This window comes from Leguminivora glycinivorella, chromosome 4 (genome assembly GCF_023078275.1).
Source record: "Leguminivora glycinivorella isolate SPB_JAAS2020 chromosome 4, LegGlyc_1.1, whole genome shotgun sequence".
Lineage (NCBI taxonomy): Eukaryota > Metazoa > Arthropoda > Insecta > Lepidoptera > Tortricidae > Leguminivora > Leguminivora glycinivorella.
Window position 1 is genome coordinate 7,033,356 of NC_062974.1, and position 22,223 is coordinate 7,055,578.

At 37.5% G+C, this 22,223-nt stretch overlaps 1 protein-coding gene across 1 annotated transcript in view; it reads left to right on the forward strand.

The window, feature by feature from the left end:
• LOC125225271 (atrial natriuretic peptide-converting enzyme) overlaps positions 1 to 22,223 on the forward strand; it is a 181,743-nt gene that overhangs the window by 26,533 nt on the left and 132,987 nt on the right. The window lies entirely within an intron of this gene.

The following is a 22,223-nucleotide window of genomic DNA, read 5'->3' on the forward strand; positions in this document are numbered from 1 at the left end:
AGAAGTGTCTCCTATAATATATACGGTGTACATGAGGAAACCGAATAATTTTTACAGCGTATTCCTCATCATATTAGAAGAGTAAAATGTCATATAAAGTTTTACTGTATTTCGCCTACTTCCAGAGTTATAAGCATTAAAAAAAAAAAAACAATTACTTATTTATTTCTCAGAACAAAACGCTGTTTTGATGGCGATGATGCCGTTATCGGACATAACCTAACTATCCTCGTTGATAGATATCAAAAAGTTAACAGTGACTCGTTGCAAAAGAATATTTTTTTAGAAAATAAATGTAATTTTTTATTGAGTACATGGAATTGACACACACAGGTCGAACGCGATTAATTAACATTATTTTTACCTTTTTTCCCAACCTGTGTGTGACTTTAAATATGTGTACAAAGCGCGAGAACTTAAAGTGTTATACATGGAATTGAATTTGTGATAGCATGCATTTGATTACACTGACTTCAGATTTTATTTCATTTATTAATTTTATTGTGCTTTGTGTATTTCTCTTTGTAAATGACGATCCTTATTGGGAGAAACTATTAATTTTATTATTTTCAATTTATAATGTAATTTTTGACGATCATGATGAGAAGATAGACATAACTTTGGCATGTAACAAATTTATAGAGTAATTTTTATCATGAAATAAAGAAATCTAAATCTAATCTATTTTAAGTGCCAGTTTTACAAACAACATTTACTTTTTATGTGAAAATACATCCAAAAAAACTAAAAAATACACAAAAATATTTTTTTTTGCGAAATCTGCTCGATGCCATATAACATTTTATCTTTATTTTGCGCTCAGAAATGCGTAGTTAAAATCTTTCAGTTTCCTCATGTTACACCGTTTATGTTGATGTTTTTTGTACTATTTGTATTCGATTTTTTGATATCACGCGTGAATTTGTGTATGTAATGTATGTGTATGTACTATCAGCTGCAAAAGTGCATGGAGAGTTTATCAATGAATTCATTCGTAATTTCTCCATGCACTTTTGCAGCTGATAGTACCTCTATACTTATTAGTTGTTGGCGTGTCGTACGCAACGGAGCGTAAACATTGTGACATGGTTGTGTAGGTGAATAAGCCCACCGGGTTGCCCTGGTGGTTGCTGAATGGGAATCCGTGGATAAAATCGTTTTCCCCTCACTAGCTCGGAAACACGTGTTTTGTCCTTTAATACCAGCGGGTAAAAACGCATTTTATCCACTAGTGGGTAAAGTAATTTGACCTTGGATAAAGTCAAATTGACTGCTTTAAAATTGTCAAAAGTAGGTGAATCTAGTAATTAAGATGATTTACCACCTGTGGAACTACTGGAAGCAGAAATAAACGCATTTTTTGCGTTGTAGTTTCTTCGCTGTAGTGAGGGGAAAAGTTTCGTGTTACACTCGGGTGCAAATGTATTTTACTTCTCGTGTGTTAAAATACAACTTTGCCCCCTTGTATAACAAATAACTATTAATGCTTATATTATTACTAGCTTTAGCCCGCGGCTTCGCTCGCGTTAAATTATCGAATTGTGGAATGCACCATACAACCTTCCACCCCCACCCCCCCCATTTTAGGAAAGTGGGGGGTTAGAGAGAGACAAAAAGTAGCCTATGTCACTCTCCATCCCTTCAACTATCTCCACTTAAAAAATCACGTCAATGCGTCGCTCCGTTTTGCCGTGAAAGACGGACAAACAAACAGACACACGCGCTTTCCAATTTATAATATTAATAACTATGGATACCTCTGCAATCAGTCTTATGGTTGCTAGGGATAAAACGTATCTATAATACTACCTCTATAGGATAATTTATATTCTACATCCTTTGTTGAAGTTGATTTCAGTGTTGTCACATCTACCTATTTATAGGTAGATCTACCTATTTTGCCTCCCGTCTACCTGTCTACCTATTTCGGTCCTAAATCTACCTATTTTCTAAAATATTACTATTGTAGAAAATTCTCCATGCGTGTTACGAAATTAAGTTTTACCTGTCTTATAATTACAGCATTTTACTTAAATCGGAACGTGTTTAGTGAATAATCTGTGGCTGTCAGCTTGAAAGTCTTGATGTTTGACAGTTTTGACACTGACAGCCTGGTAGTGACAGTGACAGTGTCATTTGACAATGACATGACACTGACACTTCTGACAGCCTGACAGTGGCAGCTCTCGGAGACGTTAGCTTGTGTTTAAAATATTTTAACAAAAACATGTATAAACACCATAAAGAACTCACCAAGTAAACCAATAAATATATTTTTAATAGTTTAGAAGCATTTTTAATAATTAAAACTGAACTTACCTTAGATGGTATTAAAACAGGTAGATCTACCTATTTTTCGTTTCTAATTCTACCAGTTTCTACCTATTTTTTCACCCTGGTCTACCATTTTGTTCAAATTGTATGTGACAACACTGGTTGATTTTCCCTTTGAATTTGAATGTTTAAATTATTTCACTTCTGGGGTGGAACTGGTAGAAGTGAGAATCTTTTTACCCACTTAAGTGATGATTTCAGGGTTTAAAAACCATTCCATCATATCAGCACTACTTTAAAAAAAACTTGTATCTTCTTCTGTAAATGAAGAGAAAAATGTATTAAGTATGTATGGAATGCGTATATACTTACTACGTTTTGTCTTTGAGGAGCAGTGTGAGATACGAGATTTTTTAAAAGTAGTGACGTATGTCCTTCCCTGAGACGAGAAAGATTTCTGTAAGTACCAATTTTGAACGAAATCGGTTAAGTGGTTAAATGTTAAGAGGTACATATATGTACACAGACAGAATTTTGCATTCATAATAATTAGTATGGATTGCCAGGTTTGTCACTCAACATTAGGTGTAGATAATTAAATTTTAAACTAAGTGTAACGCACGCAGGAAAGTGTCGTCAAGCCCCGAACTCCAGATAACAAAGTTTTAACTCCCACTTAATGAAACGAAGTTGGCAACTTTGTTTAGATGTACGTGTTCGGTGCGAATCTGTACAATCGCGAGAAACAATCATCCCCTAATGGCATGAACAGGATACCTAGCCAACGTCGCAATCACTTACGCTTCGTAAACGATTCGTACTCGTAATCTCCCTATCGCTCTTCTGTAGTGCCGCGACAGGGCCAAACCAAACTGTTGTGGCGACCATTTACATTAGTGTATAGCCGCCTTTATAAAATACGACAGCAACACTGGGCTATCCTGTTGACATCCTCATCATCCTCCTTGCGTTATCCCGGCATTTGCCACGGCTCATGGGAGCCTGGGGTCCGCTTTGACAACTAATCCTAAGATTTGGCGTAGGCACTAGTTTTTACGAAAGCGACTGCCATCTGACCTTCCAACCCGAAGGGTAAACTAGACCTTATTGGAATTAGTCCGGTTTCCTCACGATGTTTTCCTTCACCGAAAAGCGACTGGCAAATATCAATTGACAGTTCGCACATCGTCACTACTTTGAAAAAATCACGTATCTCACGCTGCTCCTCAAAGTTAAAACGCAGTAAGTCTATATGCATTCCATACATACTTACTACAATTTTCTTTTCATTGACAGACGAAGATACAAGTTTTTTTAAAAGTAGTGACGACATACATTCCGAAAAACTCATTGGTGCGAGCCGGGGTTCGAACCCGCGACCTCCGGAACGAAAGTCGCACGTACTTACCGCTAGGGTACCAGCGCTTCTTGACTGGGCTGACCTGTTGACACTCGTGGTAAAAACTGCAGAACGATAAGAACACGTTTATTATAAAGTTTGTCCAATTAAGATTGTAGACATAATCCGTAATAAACAAGTTTATATTCCATACACGGTTGTTGTTTAATGTTACAGCCACCATTTCATCGCACTCCCAAACTGTTTTTCGTTCGCCACGTAGCATCAACGGTTGTCACTTCGGCTAGGCCAGCTGATTACCATGTGTTGGGTAGAGAAATGTTTTCAGTATTTCTTTCTTTTGTTGTTGGGGCGAAAGTAATGTGGTGCGATTGTTATGAAGGTTTGGATTATATTTTAAGCCAAAATAATCATTAAAATATTGAATAGAAGCCTAAGCCGACCAAACCACCCCACAATCCATAGATCATCTCCTCAAATATTGCCCTAAATTTATGAACCCACGTCTAGACCACGAAATTATCTGTCAAAACCTCAAAATTGACCCTTATAACCTTTTGGAAATCATTACAAAAAACTCAACTTTGGAATCATTCTGTAAATTTATCACTTATATAGTCAACAAACTCAAAAAATTCAACGGTACATAACTCATTATCGCTCATTTATTCATCATTTTCATCACTACATTATTCCACAAATTTCATCAACTAATACAGATAGATTACCTATGAATACGGAAAAAAAAAAAAAAAGATTTATTGAATTCAGCCGCCCGTATCATTCGCGGGGACTGGACTCGGAAGTCATAGATCAATAAAATAAATAAATAAAATAAATTAATAGTTTAAAAAACACTATAAAACACGCTTTTATAAATGCACGTAAAAGCCAAAAATAAATTATGGATCGTTCAAGTTGTCTCTATTTGTGAGCTGAAGTTTAAAAACTATGTGCTTTTAATTATAATATTTGATTGTAAAAGCGTGGGGCGCTGGAACAGGAAAGACTATTTGTATAATTTGCTGATAAATCAAATTATGCTATGTTACGGGAAGGAGGTTACACAGATTGATGCGCTAACTGGAGTTGCAGCATGACTAGTAGGTTCTACATTAAACAGTCAAATCAATTAAAAGTCAGTGTTCAAAGTAGGTACCAGTTTGTCGAACTCAGACAAAATATGCGCTAGTAGCGAGGAGAGTCGACAGTAATCAAAGTACAAAAGGGGAAAGTGTCTACAGTGACAGGATGCAGAGTTCTTGTTCGTGGACGAGATATATTTGGTTCTCTTTGGTAACCCTTAGGCGGCATATGTAAACGTTATGTTCTTATGCAACTTCATTCGCCAGGAAGTTCGGATTAGTATTTGTTTACAAGAAAGTCTTTCCTGTTCCAGCGCCCCACGCTTTTACAATCAAATATTATAATTAAAAGCACATAGTTTTTAAACTTCAGCTCACAAATAGAGACAACTTGAACGATCCATAATTTATTTTTGGCTTTTACGTGCATTTATAAAAGCGTGTTTTATAGTGTTTTTTAAACTATTAATTTATTTTATACTTTTTAGTCATTAATAATGAAATACTTTTAACATTTATACATAAATTTATTTCAAGTAGGCGGATTTTACATGCCATTTGTGGCTTAACGTGAACTTATTGCTAATTGCTACTTAATAATAACTAGCGGCTACCTTCTTATTACGGTACTATCATAAAAATGTTTATACCTAGTAAGTTATCCGTAAAAGATAGACAGTATAGACATGTGCCATCGCGGACTTTTTGAAGACATTAGAGAGACATACTTTCGCCATACATTGTTTTGAAGCTCTCAGCTAGTGGGATTTTGTTTGACTCGATTAGAAAATATTGTCACATTTCAACTAATTCAAACAAAATTTAAGTATTTCTTTTTTGCCGAACCCCCCTTTATTTGCTCTTAAGGGTCACAGGAAAACCATTACCCAACTTATTTTAAATACAACGTTGATCTTTCTTTTATGCGGGGGGCTTCGCCCCCCAAGCCCCCCTTTGTTTGCTCTTAAAGGTCACAAGAAAACGCTAACCCAACTTATTTTAAATACTACGTTAATCTTCCTTTTATGCGGGGGGCTTCGCCCCCCGAGCCCCCCTTTTCGTTGCTCTTAAGGGTGACAAGAAAACCCTAACCCAACTTATTTTAAATACAACGTTTATCTTTCTTTTATGCGGAAGCCCCCCGAGCACCCCTTTGTTTGCTCTTAAAGGTCACAAGAAAACGCTAACCCAACTTATTCTAAATACTACGTTGATCTTTCTTTCATGCGGGGGGCTCTTAAGGATCACAAGAAAACCTTAACCCAACTTATTTTAAATACAACGTTGATCTATCTTTTATGCGTGGGGCTTCGCCCCCGAGCCCCCCTTTGTTTGCTCTGAAAGGTCACAAGAAAACGCTAACCCAACTTATTTTAAATACTACGTTAATCTTTCTTTTATATGGGGGCTTCGCCCCCGAGCCCCCTTTGTTTGCTCTTAAAGGTCACAAGAAAACGCTAACCCAACTTATCTTAAATACTACGTTGATCTTTCTTTCATGCGGGGGCTTCGCCCCCCGAGCCCCCCTTTGTTTGCTCTGAAAGGTCACAAGAAAACGCTAACCCAACTTATTTTAAATACTACGTTAATCTTTCTTTTATGCAGGGGGCTTCGCCCCCCGAGCCCCCCTTTGTTTGCTCTTAAAGGTCACAAGAAAACGCTAACCCAACTTGTTCTAAATACTTCGTTGATCTTTCTTTCATTCGAGGGGCTTCGCCCCCCGAGGCCCCCTTTTCTTTACTCTTAAGGATCACAAGAAAACTTAACCCAACTTATTTTAAATACAACGTTGATCTTTCTTTTATATGGGGGCCTCGCCCCCCGAGCCCCCCTTTGTTTGCTCTTAAAGGTCACAAGAAAACGCTAACCCAACTTATCTTAAATACTACGTTGATCTTTCTTTCATGCGGGGGGCTTGGCCCCCCGAGCCCCCCTTTGTTTGCTCTGAAAGGTCACAAGAAAACGCTATCCCAACTTATTTTAAATACTACGTTAATCTGTATTTTATGCAGGGGGCTTTGCCCCCCGAGCCCCCCTTTGTTTGCACTTAAAGGTCACAAGAAAACGCTAACCCAACTGATCTTAAATACTACGTTGATCTTTCTTTCATGCGGGGGCTTCGCCCCCCGAGCCCCCCTTTGTTTGCTCTTAAAGGTCACAAGAAAACGCTAACCCAACTTATTCTAAATACTTCGTTGATCTTTCTTTCATTCGAAGGGCTTCGCCCCCCGAGGCCATCTTTTCTTTACTCTTAAGGATCACAAGAAAACTTAACCCGACTTATTTTAAATACAACGTTGATCTTTCTTTTATGCGGGGGGCCTCGCCCCCCGAGCCCCCCCTTTGTTTGCTCTTAAAGGTCACAAGAAAACGCTAACCCAACTTATCTTAAATACTACGTTGATATTTCTTTCGTGCGGTGGGCTTCGCCCCCCGAGCCCCCCTTTGTTTGCTCTGAAAGGTCACAAGAAAACGCTATCCCAACTTATTTTAAATACTACGTTAATCTTTCTTTTATGCGGGGGGCTTCGCCCCCCGAGCCCCCCTTTGTTTGCTCTTAAAGGTCACAAGAAAACGCTAACCCAACTTATCTTAAATACTACGTTGATCTTTCTTTCATGCGGGGGCTTCGCCCCCTGAGCCCCCCTTTGTTTCCTCTGAAAGGTCACAAGAAAACGCTAACCCAACTTATTTTAAGTACTACGTTAATCTTTCTTTTATGCGGGGGGCTCCGCCCCCCGAGACCCCCTTTGTTTGCACTTAAAGGTCACAAGAAAACGCTAACCCAACTGATCTTAAATACTACGTTGATCTTTCTTTCATGCGGGGGGCTTCGCCCCCCGAGCCCCCCTTTGTTTGCTCTTAAAGGTCACAAGAAAACGCTAACCCAACTTATTCTAAATACTTCGTTGATCTTTTTTTCATTCGAGGGGCTTCGCCCCCCGAGCCTCCCTTTGTTTGCACTTAAAGGTCACAAGAAAACGCTAACCCAACTGATCTTAAATACTACGTTGATCTTTCTTTCATGCGGGGGCTTCGCCCCCGAGCCCCCCTTTGTTTGCTCTTAAAGGTCACAAGAAAACGCTAACCCAACTTATTCTAAATACTTCGTTGATCTTTCTTTCATTCGAGGGGCTTCGCCCCCGAGGCCCCCTTTTCTTTACTCTTAAGGATCACAAGAAAACTTAACCCAACTTATTTTAAATACAACGTTGATCTTTCTTTTATGCGGGGGCCTCGCCCCCGAGCCCCCTTTGTTTGCTCTGAAAGGTCACAAGAAAACGCTATCCCAACTTATTTTAAATACTACGTTAATCTTTATTTTATGCGGGGGCTTCGCCCCCGAGCCCCCTTTGTTTGCTCTTAAAGGTCACAAGAAAACGCTAACCCAACTTATCTTAAATACTACGTTGATCTTTCTTTCATGCGGGGGCTGCGCCCCCGAGCCCCCCTTTGTTTGCTCTGAAAGGTCACAAGAAAACGCTAACCCAACTTATCTTAAATACTACGTTGATCTTTCTTTCATGCGGTGGGCTTCGCCCCCCGATCCCCCCTTTGTTTGCTCTGAAAGGTCACAAGAAAACGCAATCCCAACTTATTTTAAATACTACGTTAATCTTTCTTTTATGCGGGGGGCTTAGCCCCCCGAGCCCCCCTTTGTTTGCTCTTAAAGATCACAAGAAAAAGCTAACCCAACTTATCTTAAATACTACGTTGATCTTTCTTTCATGCGGGGGGCTTCGCCCCCCGAGCCCCCCTTTGTTTGCTCTGAAAGGTCACAAGAAAACGCTAACCCAACTTTTTTTAAATACTACGTTGATCTTTCTTTCATGCTTCCCCTCTCGAGCCCCCCCTCCCCCCTTTTTCTGTTCTTGTCTTCCGGCACCATCATCAGGCCTTGAAACCTAATCGTAGTCATAGTTCATTACAAGACTTTTCTAAGAAGCCCAAAAACAGCTATGATACGATGTTCCATCATGTAGTTCCAGTTCATATCTTCCGGCTCCATCATCAGACCTTGAAACCTAATCGTAGTCAAAGTTCATTACAAGACTTTTCTAAGAAGCCCAAAAACAGCTATGATACAATGTTCCATCATGTAGTTCCAGTTCATATCTTCCGGCTCCATCATCAGACCTTGAAACCTAATCGTAGTCAAAGTTCATTACAAGACTTTTCTAAGAAGCCCAAAAACAGCTATGACACGATGTTCCATCATGTAGTTCCAGCTCATATCTTCCGGCTCCATCATCAGACCTTGAAACCTAATTGTAGTCAAAGTTCATTACAAGACTTTCCTAAGAAGCCCAAAAACAGCTATGATACGATGTTCCATCATGTAGTTCCAGTTCATATCTTCCGGCTCCATCATCAGACCTTGAAACCTAATCGTAGTCAAAGTTCATTACAAGACTTTTCTAAGAAACCCAAAAATAGCTATGATACGATGTTCCATCATGTAGTTCCAGTTCATATCTTTCGGCTTCATCATCAGACCTTGAAACCTAATTGTAGTCAAAGTTCATTACAAGACTTTTCTAAGAAACCCAAAAACGGCTATGATACGATGTTCCATCATGTAGTTCCAGTTCATATCTTCCGACTCCATCATCAGATCAGCTCAACAGTACCATATTATTGTATTGTCATCGGAACTACATATAGCTGCCAATTTTCATTACGCTACGATCCTTGGAAGATGGTTAAATTAGCCTCCGCAGATTCCATTACATAGTTAGTTACATACACGACGACCTAATAAAAGCGTGTTAAAAAGCCTAAGTTTTGTTGCTAGGCGAGTCTTGTAACTGTTAAGTAATCTCATTACCTATCCTGAATAATCCGCGTAATTAAAAATACTTATGTTTGTTTATAAATCTAAGTAGGTATATTTTTTTAATAATCGTAGGTAGTCTAACGCCAGGTCAGAACCAAAAATTGCATAGGTACATTTTCTGTGGTTTTCTCGCTGTCGAGTAACAAATACAGAATTTATTCTGCAAGAAATAAACATGGCCACATGGGCACTTTTACAAGTAACTATGCACAAAACATTAAAGATACATTCGTTTACAAAATATGATAAACGTTCACAAATAAATACAACAGCCAATATCTGGATCCGGCCACATTCTACGACTCATCATCCTCCTTGCGTTATCCCGGCATTTGCCGCGGCTCATGGGAGCCTGGGGTCCGCTGTGACAACTAATCCCAAGATTTGGCGTAGGCAACAGTTTTATGAAATCGACTGCCATCTGACCTTCCAAGTCTTCCAACCCAAAGGGTAACTATTCCTTATTGGAATTAGTCCGGTTTCCTCACGATGTTTTCCTTCACCGAAAAGCGACTGGCAAATATCAAATGACATTTCGCACATAAGTTCTGAAAAACCCATTGGTACGAGCCGGGGTGGGATTGAAAGTCGCACGCTGTTACCGCTAGGCCACCAGCGCTTTTGCCACATTCTACGAGTACATAACAGAATTTAATATGATTTCTGATGTTCGGACAACAAACGTTAAAAGCTTTCAATTACAAAGAACAAAGTAAAACAGAGCAAGTGGGAGTAATAAAAAACAAAGCTGTTTTTTTTTTGTTTAGCCCACCTATTGTTTGCACTTCATTGGTATTAGTTAAAAAAAAGTTCAACCACGGGGTTAAATGAACAAAGGGTGTACTTTGGCACAAAAAATATTTTTGTGTTCCTTAGATGTACGAGTATTTAAAGAAGTTGAGGCACCCAGATATTTTTGGTGCTCGCACTGATTGACTAGCGTGAATTAGCAAAGATAATTGTGTGTCTTAACTTCAAACTCGGGTAAACCCATTCTGCTATAAGGTTGATTATCTTTGAGATAATACTGTATTTTTATATACTTAATCAACCTTAAATCAGAATGGATTTATCCAGATTTGAAGTTAAGCGACACAATTTTTAAGAGGAACCATTATTTGAGCATTTCTTTTTTTTGCCACTTTTATGAAGTGTGATATTAAAAAAAAAATGCTATTTCTACTCAGAATTACTAGCTTTTTCAATCCTAGTAGTTAAAAAAATTGTCCCATACGATTTTTTCTTATTTTGTTACCATTTTCCGTAGGATGTTGTATGGGGTAACAAAAGAGGAAAGTAACAAAAATGTATGGAAATTCTGGGACACTTTTTGTCTCCCAGTGAGATTTAAAGTACTCGTGATTCTGAGTACATTTGACTTAAAATTCCTTAAAACAATCAAAAAATTTTTATTGGCAAAAAAAAATAAAGAAATGCTCATTTCTTAAATCCAACCTTGGGTCTTAAGGATCAATTCTACTAAAGGAAATCTCTTGTTCACGTCACACGCCATTTCTAGATCTACACAACCGACTACATATGTATATGTTACGTAGAATTTCGTCGAATTGGAAATTAAAAGAATTAGTTGTTTAGAAGATGAATTGTACTTGTTAAAGAAAAAAAAATAAACAAACACAATTAATATACGATAGCAAAAGAACAAACGTTTCCTACGCTACGCCTAGACTTGTAAGCAATTTGTTTACATAGACAGGTCAAAGCGTTAAGTATTTAAGTATAATTAGGTAATACCTAACCTTCGTTTCCGACTAGAATCTTTCTGTAAAAAGTAGTTTTCTAGTTTTTAATTGTAGTGGATTTCCGCAAAGTATTGCCTGAATCCATTGATTATAATTAATACGTTACATTCTATCCGAGCTCAGGCACACAGTTACATCTAACTAAAGACCATATAGGTTTTAAGATTAAGTACATTTCCAGAGCTAAGTGCTATTGAATCTGGAACCTCTGTCACTCTAACCTGGCCATAATCCCTGAAAGGTTTAATGTATGTACGTTTATCCCTTGTGTATTATGCGTTCGGACTACATCAGTCCCCGCTTTTATCGAAAGGGTTGAAAAGGTCAGGGTAGGTCGGGGTTTTAATATGTAAGTAAATTATTGTATTGAAACCAATTTTCTTAAATCATTTTAAGAGACGAATATTAATACTTATACTAGCTTTTGCCCGCGGCTTCGCTCGCGTTAGAAAGAGACAAAAAGTAGCCTAACAGCCTAATAATGGAGAGTAACATAGTATGTTACTCTCCATCCCTTCAAATATCTCCACTTAAAAAATCACGTCAATTCGTCGCTCCGTTTTGCCGTGAAAGTTGGACAAACAAACAGACACACACACTTTCCCATTTATAATATTAAGTAGGTACCTATGGATATTATACATCATATTTTTAACTTCTATTCTTTATGATTTAAAATTTACTCTTAAAAGAAGTAATTCAAAATAAGTATGTGATTTAAAAATATTTAGTATCGGTTAGCAGTGTTTGATGGTATTATCAGCTGCAAAAGTGCATGGCGAAGTTATCAATTAATTATAATTTCTCCATGCAATTTTGCAGCTCACTGTACCTAACTTGGGACTTGAGTGTTGTTATCTTTAAAAATACTTATATTATACTTAAAAAAAAAAAAAACATTTGCCGTAAGGTAGACTAAATTATACATATCGCTATGCTTTAGGTAATTTTTGGACTCTTTGTGTGTATGTTCTTTCGTGTATGTCTTTGTACATACATACAATCACGCCTGTATCCCATAAAGGGGTAGGCAGAGCACATGAAACTACTAAAGCTTCAGTGCCACTCTTGGCAAGTAAGGGTTTGAAAGAAAATGAAACTGTGACATTGCAGTGACAGGTTGCCAGCCACCCACACACACAGACATACAGGTTGTGTATGTCTTTGTAAAGATTAAATACCTACTATACGTTCACAATGACTTTGTTCTCTCGACCTTCGGCCGAAATATGTAGCAGCATTATAATTAGTGGGATTTATTACGAAACAATGTGCGAGTTCCCGCTTGGGTTTTTGTTAGAAACCCGCCATATTTAATAGAAACAGGTCCACTCATGTTACTAGATGAAATATTGAGAAGCACCCGGGATATTAGAAATAGTTTCGCGACTCGTAAAATTGTTTTAGATTTACTAAATATATGCATTATGTTTTTGCATGTCTTACCATATCTCGGGACCATGGGGTCCCGGACTTTTAGGAGGCATGTGTGGGGCCGAAGCCAACAGCACAGAGGCCCTTTTAGACACTTTAATCTAAAGGCAAGGGATACACAATTACACACTTGGCGGATACCATCCCCGAGTGCATAATATGGTACATCCGGAGATGGTCCCCGCCAGGTGTAAGGACTATTATTTCAGTGCAGCACTTTTGTGCTGCGATGGGAACTAAGGTCATTAGGCTATTGTTGTGCAAGTTGGATGGACTGGATAATGGTCTATTGGGAGAGACTATCGGACACCTGCCATGACAACTAGTCTCAGGATTGTAAAAGGCAGGCGGTGACTCGCCAACTCATTGAGTGGGCCCTGCAAAACGGCCGCACGCACGGTGCGACAACAGAGCAACACTTGAGAGTGGCTAAAAGGTTGTCGAGAGGTGAGTCTGCGGTAGCTTGGTTCCTGGTGTTCCATTCAGCAGGCCGCCGGCGTTATGACATTTTACACTTCCAACCTGGAGCATAGGTCCCGCTCTTGCGAATCCACTCTGGCCGGCCGGTTAAAGCAAGCGCAGAGGCGAGGGCCATATAAAAGGGCCCTCTGGAATAGGGGTCCGCGGTGTCGCCACTCACCGTCAGCTCGCCACAAGCTGCCTCCGTGGGGACGTTTTTGTTATTGTTATATAAATCTGTTTGCAAGAAATCTGCTTTATTTAGTCACCTATCAGGACCCCAGGCTCAGCCTAGTTTGGGGTCTATTTTTCTAATGAACATTTTTTTTTGTATTTTAAATAAAATATTATTATGCTTGCTTGGGTATCTATTTTGGCAAATACGTAAAACAAATACCTAAATATTCTCAAATCGGAAATCTCGTAGTGAAACTTAATTAATTGTGGAGACATTATTCAACGAAGTACATGAAATCGAATGGTCGAAGTCTCAACATCTCAGGATGGCAATCCAGTAACTTTATACATATTTACGTACTCATCATCCTCCTTGCGTTATCCTGGCATTTAACACGGCTCATGGGAGCCTGGGGTCCGTTTTGACAACTAATCCCAAGATTTGGCGTAGGCACTAGTTTTTTTACGAAAGCGACTGCTATCTGACCATTCAAGCCGAAGGGTAACTAGACCTTATTGGAATTAGTCCGGTTTCCTCACGATGTTTTCCTTCACCGAAAAGCGACTGGCAAAATGTCAAATGACATTTCGCACATAGGTTCCGAAAAACTCATTGGTGCGAGCCGGGGTTTGAACCCGCGACCTCCGGAACGAAAGTCGCATACACTTACCGCTAGGCTACCAGCGCTTAGGCGCATCGTTTTGGTATTTCTTTACTAATGTGGAATAAATTGTTAAGTATGCCATGTCTTCTAAATAACTATTCTAAGCAGGATATACCTACAGCTTGTAAATATGAAACAATGTATTCCATCTCATATATGTTTAACGTTTCCTCGAGTGTTACATAACACTTTAGGTGCTAATGATATCACTTAGGAGCATTGTGTGATTAGCGCTATAATACTGCTTATTCTGGTACACTGGCGAGCTACGAAACTACACACATTATGCTTACCGTCTGCGTGGTGCCGTGCGATATGGCGTACACTTCAGGACACTAATGTAGAAAAATTACGGTATTTCTGTCATAGTACCTAGTCTTTATTTATTGGTGACGTTAGTTTAAAATAAGATGACGAGAAAGTTCTATTTAGGTACCCACTAGGTACCTATTCATATCATAGGTAATTTATGACTAGATACACTGGCCCATTAAGAAACTACACATATCAGACATTGGGACCCAAAATTAGTGACAGCTGTTAACAAAAATTAACTCGATTTTGTGACTACAAATTAAGAATAACATTTGTCTAAAAACGAACTTTTTTCATGTTCTAAATGTAGATTATTGGTAATAGTTTATGTTATTATTAACACAAAAGCAATATTTTTATTGAAATTTCATGCTTAATTGGACGTAGTTACGCAGAAACGTTCTAATAATCCATCTGAAATTGTCATTGAAATAGAAGACTTTTGTTTTTCATACAAGGTCTAAAACTTAATGACAAATTCATGTGGATTGGAACGTTTCTGCGTAACTACGTCCAAATGCAATAATTTTTGTTAACAACTTTCACTAATTTTGGGTCCCAATTTTTGAAAATGCCCCTTATGCTTACGTCTGCACGATGTGATATAGCGTACACTTGGTTACACTAATGTTGAAAATTTGCGGTATTTTGGTCATACTAGTGTTTATTTATTGGTATGTATTTCCCATCTCGAAAACCATAGGATATTCCGGACCTTTGGGAAGCGAGCGCGGAACCAAAGCCAACACGTAGAGGCTGATTAGAGAGGCTAATTTTCTTTGTAATTTATTTAATTTATTGCTGGTTGGCCGGCTACAGTCAAAATTTCGAGTTTATTTATCGTATGGTGTGTATTAATTAGAACTGTGAGGTCAGAAGACAGTACGGTCGTCAGGTTGTAGGATTTGATTGAAATTTACACTCAAGGGTTCATGAGAAGAAGGTACATAATAGTCGAAGCCACCGTCGTTATGGGTGGTTGGGTAGATACAATGTGCCACTGTAAGGTATCATGGTGGAACTTACGACAAGTTGCCACCACACTTGAGTTATCGTGTGATGTTTGAGTTGCCTTAATTGCTCTGAGTAATGACCTACACTTTTGAACTTGGCCTTATGGGAGCCTAAATATTTGTAACGATGTTACCGCATTAATGGGTGTTTAGTCTACTTAAGCCCTTGAAAATGAGCATTATGTTAAAGATTCGAGAACCCGATTGACTGTCTGATTTCAGCACGGTACCTAACTAATAAGGGAACTTCCTCACGAGACCTGTGCACGTTGCCAGCACAACAAAAACGGTGCAGTACTGAATAGACATTATTTTTCGATAGTAATTAATTCTAATGTCGAACTATAAGATCAATACGGGTAAGTGTGTCATAAGGAGAAGTGTGTCTGGCCTTCACATTTGGTATGTTTAAACAATGATCATTGTTTATTGAGCGTTCAATACGTTAACCAATAATCGTGAGTAGCCAGTAGCAAAGGTATGAACTCGCATAACCACCTGTAACAATGAATAAAAAGGCCAAATGTGGAGGCCAGACACACTTCTCCTCATGACACACTTACCCGTATTGACCTTACTGGTTTATACCTATTCCTCTACAGAAATATAACTTTTACTACAGAAATCCAACTGATATGAAACGGTATGACGTAATACCGGAGTTTTATAGGGTACCTTTACTTTTCGGATATGCGCTTAGATGCGACACGATATTTGTTACCGACTGACTCAAGGCGACTACGGATTATAGTACAGTGCATGTACTTGCTCTGCAGCCGTTGTTGCGATACAGTGCAGGTGACTTCTCTGTCAATTTTCTTGATGAATTGTTTTGATCTCATTACGTGATGTGATGTCGCAATGACAAAAGTGCAACCCTTTCAACGTTGCCGCAGTAAAATGGCAATGATGCTGATCACTGTGGTAATGATGACCTTCAAACCTTGTTGAGACATTTCTAATCAATGTTTTGCTCATAATAAATAAATACGCTCAGGATACACACATAACAATAAAGTAATAAGGTACAGCGAGGCAAATCTCGACCGCGGGCAAGTGTAACTGGTCCATTTTTTCCATGTTTTACAATGTTTGCATTATTAAATAGAGTGTCCACTGGTTATATATGGTAGGCGTGTTCAGTGGATACATGTAGAACTCAACATCATAGTGTAATAATGGAAAAAATGGATCAGTTACCATTGCCCCGAGTCGAGATTTGTCCCGCTGTACCTTAACACAATTTTTAAGAAGGCCTTTGTCCAACACTGGACGTCTTCCGGATAAGTTGATTATGATAAGGATGGTGATGAAGCGGAACCCCCTTAACAGCCATATACGATACGTCCTTGCTTGAGGTAGTTGTTTAAAAATTTACACTATAATTTACCCAAGTTCAGAATATTTTTTTTTAAATTAAAACGGGACTGTTTTTCGAACTACCCGCACTTGATTGTCATTAGCCACTTTTACGCTAGGGTTGCCACTTTGCCTACATAGAACACTCACGACATCCGATGGTATATGACCGAAAGTTTTACGCGATTAAGTCCCGTTTTAATTTAATAATATGAGTGAAGATCGTGTTAGTTTAAATCAATATATTCAGTATATTTGTCATAATAACCTTGAATTTTCATAATCCACAATTTACTGAAGATGCGACTACTTGTATAATCCATGTCATGATGAAGGAGAGACGTAAAAGCGGGTACTGATGGGAAAATCCCTTCCGTCTGTCTCGACTACTGTATTAAATGGATGGTGATAAGCAATAATGTGTCAACCCACAAAAACTAAAAAAATGAGATTTTAATGCCATGTTATAGCTGGATTTTTAAACTTCTATTTGCAAAAATGACCTTTTCATTTTGAAAATTTTTACTATCCCAAAAGTAAAAAAATAGGTTAACACAAATCCTTTATCGCGTGTTGCCTGTTTTGCATTAATGTGTCAAGAACCTTAACTTATTATAGTAATTGGCAGAAGACATATTTAAATTACAATAATGTGTTATGAGGGTTGACTCAACGATTTTTTTACACTTGACTCATTCTTGCAAAACGTAAAAAATGACATAGTTACCCACTATGAGACTTGAATGATTATTGCAAAATGATATTTTATTCGTTGTTTTATGCTACGACCCGTGTTATAAAACATAAGTCATTATTGTTAAATTATATTCGGGTCATAAATTGTTCGTTTTTGGTGTATAAGTACCATGACACTATATTGTAAAATATAACTTTTAATATTAATTTATGTTTGAATAAGTTATGACTTAGTCCATTAGTATATTTTTGCACATGAATGGTAAATTCAGTACGAAATTGAACATTTTAAGTTATGAATATACATGTTCGTTATTATAATTTGCAAACATTCTTTACAAGTACGTGTTTATATAAAAATCTAATATAAGCTACTATTTTTTTATAATTACTAATTACATTAAGACGTGTTAATGTATGCATAAAAATATTGTTTGATTTTTGAATAGTTACTGAATGGTAGTTTATTATTTTGTTAAATATATTTTATGTTTTGTTCTTGTACAAGTCATAAGTTATTCATAATTTAAATGACTTAGTCTATTTCTTAGCGTCAAAAAATATTTTGTTGTATATTTTAGATAAGTAGTTTATTTTTTTTAAAGATGATTATTTGGTTTTTGTAACGATTTTTTGTTGAAAAAGCACAGATAATTTAAATATGTGTCTAGAAATGATCATTACTCTAATAGTTAATTTATAGTATTTTATTCAACAGGCGTTTAAAGGAGGTCAAGAAATATGAGTGGCGTACTTTCCACGAGTATTTTGGAGTCAGTTAAACACCATTGCATACAATACTTTTACAAAGACCATGCACTTGGTTTTTAATAGTTTTTTTTAATAATTCTCGCGAAATTCACACTGTTTCCTGTATTGCAAAGGTTTGCACTGTCAGCTCAGCTGCCCAAAGCCTTTCCGCGCACGCACGCAGTATCGTTAATGCAATGCGTTGCCATGATTACAGAACCAAACAATGCGTTTTCAGTTTTTTCGATACGCACAATCCTGTGAATGACGAATAACAGTTCGGGAGTAGAAAAATCATTAAAAGGTTTGATTAATAAATAATGTATTGATTCCTACATACCTAATAACATAAGTGACCATGACTGATATGTTACTTAACACTTATAAAGTTAAAAATATGCATAGGTAGAGTATTTTACAATAACAATTTATGTGCTTTAACATGTTTATTTAAGACTCATAGATATTTTTAAACAATTAGCAAAAGTGGGTTAAGTATCATAACACAGTCTTGAAAAAGTTTGACGTCGTCGAACAATTCGCAATAAAAGAAAAGGGCATTATTTCGTCAAATTGAAGTTTGTTTTGAAATTAAGCTACAATAATCACTACTACTGAACGTATTATAGCTGAAAAACACAACAATCTATATAAAAACAATTTTTTTTAAGAGAAACACAAAAAAAATGAGAAAAAATCTTTAGACGCCATTTTCTCAAAATGGTTGGCGTGTGGGTTGACACATTGTTGCTTATCAGCATCCAAATTTACTCGGAATCAAGGATAATTTATATAGGATTTAGGTACAATCTTCATACTAAGAATCGTACCTCGATTTTTTAGCGCCACCTATTAAATACTATCATAACTAACACTGACGATATCTACAAATTTATTTTTTTCAAAATGTGTATTGACTATTGACGTGATATCATGATATTAAAATGAAGAAGCATGCCATTTGTTCTTATAAAAAATAAAAACACAAAAATATTTGGAGAAAATATGATTTTAGCCACTTCCAAGCTGCGAAGCAGCGCCATCTAGTTTTAAGTCTAAAAGGCCCATACATTTCAGGGGTACGCGTTTTTGTAAGGGTTTGTCTGTCCCGTATTATATCGTCCTTGCTCGGAATAAAATCAAAGTACATTCGGAGGTCTTAAGGCACTGGTCCCACCGCGAGCTAGTAAACTATGAGCTAGGCTATAAAAACGAACAAAAGATAATCACTCCCGTGTAAATAAAAGAGACACGGTGATGTTTATAGTTACTCGCCCAGCGGTGAGCTATCAATATCGCCGTGTCTCTTTTATTTGCACGAGAGTGCTTATCTTTTGTTCGTTTTTATAGCCGATAGCTCATAGCTTTCTAGCTCGCGGTGGGACCAGTGCCTAAGACGGGCCGTTTGTTTGTTAAAAAAGGTTCATACTGTCCTCCGTTGCTGAAATACACTCCAAGTTCTAAAAGTACCTCATGTTGAAGAAAAATGTTTGAGTTTTTCGAACTTGAACTGAAAAAAAGAACTTTTTTAAGTAATACTGTTGCTCAAAAGTATCTGCTTTACATTTGCTGTAAGTATAGTGAGCGAAAAGTTACTGAAATGCTGCGAATGCGAACTAGTACTCTGAAGTAAATAGGAACTGTGGCCACTGTGTATTTCCAGTCAGGCTTTATATACCTACTATTGACTACATTTACGCTATCAGGTATTGTATGAAAAAACGTCAAAAACTCACGGTAGTGATTGATACAGATCTCGAGGAATCGGAATTAGCTATCTCTACGTGTAATCTAAAACGTAATAAGAAATCGAACCAAACGCTTCTTCAAACTTCTAAATATAGGATTATAAATATTGGAGATTGGAAACCGAATTTAGTGAAACGTTTGTTACGAATTTCTTATGCTTTACGTATTTCTGAAGAGACTCTGACTAAGTTATATTTAAACTAGCTTTTGCTCGCAGCTTCGCTCGCGATAGAAAGAGACAAAAAGTAGCCTTAGTCACTCTCCATCCCTTCAACTATCTGCACTTAAAAAATCATGACAATTCGTCGCTCCGTTTTGCCGTGAAAGACGGACAAACAAACAGACACACACACTTTCCCATTTATACCTAACTAGCTTTTGCCCGCGGCTTCGCTCGCGTTAGAAAGAGACAAAAAGTAGCCTATGTCACTCTCCATCCCTTCAACTATCTCCACTTAAAAAATCACGACAATTCGTCGCTCCGTTTTGCCGTGAAAGACGGACAAACAAACAGACACACACACTTTCCCATTTATAATATTAGTATGGAAGTATGGATGGATAAAATGAACGGAAAATAGCCAGTTTATGAGTTAAATTGCCTGCATGTTAATAATAAGTTTACGTACCTATGTCAGGAAGAGTAATGACCCATATATACGATTCCGAATGTTCCCTTAAACGGACTCCCACTGTTTTTATTAGGGTTCCGTAGTCAACTAGGAACCCTTATAGTTTCGCCATGTCTGTCTGTCCGTCCGTCCGTCCGTCCGTCCGTCCGCGGATAATCTCAGTAACCGTTAGCACTAGGAAGCTGAAATTTGGTATCAATATGTATATCAATCACGCCAACAAAGTGCAAAAATGAAAAATGGAAAAAATGTTTTATTAGGGTACCCCCCCTACCTACATGTAAAGTGGGGGCTGATATTTTTTTTCATTCCAACCCCAACGTGTGATATATTGTTGGATAGGTATTTAAAAATGAATAAGGGGTTACTAAGAGTGTTTTTTGATAATATTAATATTTTCGGAAATAATCGCTCCTAAAGGAAAAAAAATTGTGTCCCCCCCCCCCTCTAACTTTTGACCCATATGTTTAAAAAATATGAAAAAAATCACAAAAGTAGAACTTTATAAAGACTTTCTAGGAAAATTATTTTGAACTTGATAGGTTTAGTAGTTTTTGAGAAAAATACGGAAAACTACGGAACCCTACACTGAGCGTGGCCCGACACGCTCTTGGCCGGTTTTACACCTAGAATATATTTTTTTAATAATATATTTTTATAAGGAATAGGGGCCCATTTCTTGAAGCTACAAGTTACAAATTACAAGTGGTAGTCAATATAGTAGTGATGGTTATGACTGAATGACATAATAATTATAATTATCAATAGTAATATATGCATGCACTAGAATAAGCAGGCTATGCCTACACCAATTTTCACATGCCTAACGGCCAAAAGTATTAAGGCTCTGTATCTTCATTTGTAACATCTTATGTACCATAATTTCTTGTGAATAAATGAAATCTAATCTAATCTAATGTCTAATATGACAAGTTGGAAAGAGACTTTCGCTTGCAACTTGTAACTTTCAGTTTTGAGAAATGGGCCTAAATTGGCTAACCCTCCACACATATCAAGTTATAAAAAATCGTGCCATTTACGTCTAGGCATTTTAGTATTTGGCATATAGGAATAAGTTAGGAAAGAGTTGTAACTCCATTACATCAGTAAATGCAAGTTATTTGTGACGCGTGGTTGACGCTAGATGTCACTAAAAATAACTTTTTTTTTTATAAATATTATAGGACATTCTTAAATATTGACTGAGGCCCACGGTAAGCTCAAGAAGGCTTGTGTTGTGGGTACTCAGACAACGATATATATAATATATAAATACTTATATACATAGAAAACATCCATGACTCAGGAACAAATGTCTGTGCTCATCACACAAATAAATGCCCTTACCCCAGAACTGCCCTGAACCCAGGACCGCGGCGCAGCAGGCAGGGTCACTATACCGACTGCGCCAGACCGGTCGTCAAACTTGCATTAACTGATATATGGAGTTACAACTCTTATTTATTTCGTTAGAAACTTCTTATTCGTTATCACAAGAATTTTCGGTCACCGTGGTAACTATAATGGTCAAGACGAATAAACATATTTTTCATGATTTATTTTTCATGGGATTTACGTAGCTACTGAAGTGCTACCGTAGGTATTTCTGCGGGGGCTTAAATTTCTGTTGAGTCTCTTCAAAGAAAACGAGCGAC